This window comes from Hevea brasiliensis, chromosome 8, assembly GCF_030052815.1.
Source record: "Hevea brasiliensis isolate MT/VB/25A 57/8 chromosome 8, ASM3005281v1, whole genome shotgun sequence".
NCBI classification, from domain to species: Eukaryota; Viridiplantae; Streptophyta; class Magnoliopsida; order Malpighiales; family Euphorbiaceae; genus Hevea; species Hevea brasiliensis.
In genome coordinates, this window is record NC_079500.1 from 98,195,207 (window position 1) to 98,198,491 (window position 3,285).

The 3,285-nt window shown below is 33.4% G+C and overlaps 1 long non-coding RNA gene across 1 annotated transcript; it reads right to left on the bottom strand.

Annotated features, from left to right (window-relative positions):
- Window positions 1–241: 241 nt before the first annotated feature.
- Window positions 242–1,179, bottom strand: LOC110652509 (uncharacterized). The gene is made up of 2 exons (XR_002494435.2): window positions 1,059–1,179; window positions 242–473 (listed from the first exon to the last, which is right to left on the bottom strand). It is a non-coding gene; the product is annotated as an uncharacterized LOC110652509 (long non-coding RNA).
- Between the last annotated feature and the right edge of the window lie 2,106 nt (window positions 1,180–3,285).

Genomic DNA, 3,285 nt, shown 5'->3' on the forward strand with positions numbered 1-3,285 from the left:
TAACCTCAAACTCAATATACATTCAAAAGATAAGATCAAAAGAAACAGTAGAGACATAGACATGAGCATTACATTTGATGGGAAGTTTGTAGGCTGCAATCATGCAGGAATACAAAAAGTAACTTTCCTCTTTCTTTCTTTCCCTCTTTATATATATATATATATATTTCATTGATATAAAAAGGCTATATTTCATTGATATAAAAAGGCTAAAATCTTAAATTAAAAGAAGCTCGATCTATAATATAAAAATGAAAAATTAATAAAAACTTAGGCCTAAATACAAGAGAGCCCTATTTTATTTGGGCAACTCAAAAGAAATAGTGCATACCTAGATTTTCTTATTGTAGCGCCGCAAAAGAGGAAATGTAAACCAAAAAAGAGTCTGAGGACAGAGCTTTTCAATCCAAAGGACAAAAAATAGCACTGAGGCCTAAAGGAGTCCCAAGAGAGCCATAACTCAGTCATATTCCCTACAAAACAGCAGATCGAGACAAGGAAGCTCTTGAGTAGCAGGCCATACAACCCAGAAAATGCATTGTGGGCTAAATAAGCAGCTCATAAAGGGTGATGAAGCGGAGCTCTATACGGCAACACGCCTTAGATGTCGGCCATAAAGGCAAAGCTGGCTAAAGACCTTTGAGATGTAATCATACGTTAAAACAATTACCCTTCATGAAGCTAGAACAAAGCATAAATGGAGACAATCCTTACATGCAAAACGATAAAAAAGAAGATCAACAAAACCCTCATAAATAATAATAGGTTTGTTGCCTGAAAAATTAGATTTTATTTATCCACAAACCCTATTCAGAGATGGGGAGGGGAAGACACATGTTCGAGTAGGGGAGAAGAGGCCATCCTCTACCCAAAAAGGGTAGAAAATAGTTGAAAGTGTAACAGTCGATTCATAATAATAATAATAATAATAATTAAGAAGACTAATATTCTCTAGAAGCTATAAGAGTATAAGTGAGCAGAGAAAGAGCAAGGAAACATAGGTTTCCTTTCTGCTTGAACACTGAAATAGGGATTCGAAGAAGGAGAATGATCCAAACCTGAAATCAACCCATTTCTTTGATTAAATCAAGTCTTCACAACTTATTCTTATCTTCCCAAATAGTCATCCCTTCATTAATCACCATTTCTCTCAACCAACACCCACTTGATCGAAGGAGGGGAAAAAGGGACGGCTGCTGCCCTCTCCAATTTTTGAGGTCTTGATCCTTACTTTCAGCCATACTCCTCCATGGTAACTCTCTCTACATCTACCGTCTTCCATTAATAAATATTATTTGTAATTTTCTCACCTAGAAGATAGTTGAGTGAGGGAAAGAAATCCTTATGGCTGTCCTTCATCAATAGCTCTTTTAACATTGATGAGAGCATATAACTTGTCTTTCACCTTATACAGCAGCCTATAAGTTGTTCCCAAGTCTTCAATCGAGTTAGTGTTTGACGAAGAAGGGAATTAAAGTTTAGAGGGACGGTGTATGTTGATAAGTTTGCTTTGAATGATGGTTTCCAATGGGTGTGGTGATTATTGGAGGATTTATATATAGGCCTTAATTGACCATGGCTGCCTTTCTTTATTTTTTTAATATTGATGAGTTTAAGGGCATGTAAGGGAAGTGGAAGTTGTAAATAGTAATTATTATTATTCCATGCATATTTAAATTAAGGTGCTAGGTTGATTTGACATTAAACCATGTTAGAATTATAAGTATACATTTTTAATTTGTATGGTATGAAATTGTTGTTAATCATGTTAACAACAAAATAATTTTGTTGCAAGATGGGTACGACGGATAATTTTGAGTAACATATAAAATAATCTCATGGATGATAAAGATGTATATTAATTTAAGAATTGATTTGTGGAGATTTCGTGTTATATATTTTTTGTTTAGGCCCATATTTCAATTATCCTATGATATGTTGTGACTTGCTGAGTGCCCGTTTGAGCTATTAGATTTTTAGAAAACATTCATATCATCAGTCCCTTATTAGAATTTTCAAAGTACATCATACATTTCACTTTCCACACTTCAATCTTAAGAGTTAAATTCCTTTCTTAATATATTATTATTTCTCTTTAATTCTAGGAAATGATCCAACTCCAGCGGTAGATCCTAGGGTTGCTCCAGCTGTTTAGATTTTATGCTATCTACAGTATAGGTGAGTGAATAAATATATAACACAACTATTTTATTAAATATAAATTATTTATATTATTTCTAAGTATAAAAATGGAAACAAAGAATGGTAAGTATTATGTTTTATTATTAAATAAAATGAGATTTATAATTACAGCTGAATAAATGACTGAATACACTCAATATATGTATTGAATAGATAGCACATTGATGACGGGTGATTTGTTTTCAACTCAGCTTATATTTATATTGTCTTTGGGACATTGCTTAATATACAAATAGCCTTTGGGGCGTATATCAGGTGGTCGTCCTTTGGGGGTAGTTCTACACATGTGTACAATCAATATTTTTATTGCTTGATAAGTGCATAATTTATTAATTTTACTCCCATCACATTTAGTGTTTCTAGTGTGTTTTTATGCCTAATTCAGTTGATTAAAGTATAATTATCAATTAGGCATATTTTTAGAGAGTTGTTGGAATAATTGTGTTAAATGGAAAAATTTTCAAGATTTGTATTAATTTAACCTTTGCTGTATTTTTCAGGTGTTTCTAAAGTTATGGGTCTCCAAATCTAATGCTGTTTAATTCATTGAAAATTTAAGTCGGAGCACTACAAATGACAAAAAGAGACCAAAGCCCAAATCAGTCTCCAAGGTTATCAAAATGAGCTATGGATCTATTACAAAACCCACACTTGATGTGTCATGACCAGTCTTGGGATTTATTTTATATCTGAAGCTTCGGAGGTTCAAATGAATCAAACCTAGGCCCAATTGAACCTTAAGAGCCACCTCTACAATTTCTATGATGGGCTGAAAGCGAGATAAGGCCATTTTAATTGTCAAAAATGGCAATGAAGTCGTCATTATGGGCTGGATACTCTGTTAGAACTAGTCTTGGTTTTTGGCCCATAACTTGGGCTGTAGACTTCTGATTTGGGCAAATGAGTACCCATTGGAAAGCTAAGAAGTAGGGCTTCAACTTTCCTGAAGGAGTTAGAGATAGAATCACAAGGAAAGTGGCTGAAAATCAGCCATGATTGCAAAGCAAAAAATCTATCTTTTTTGAATTTCAAAAATTTTCCAAGTTTGGTTCTTATCTTTGGGATTAGGTTTTTGATTATAAA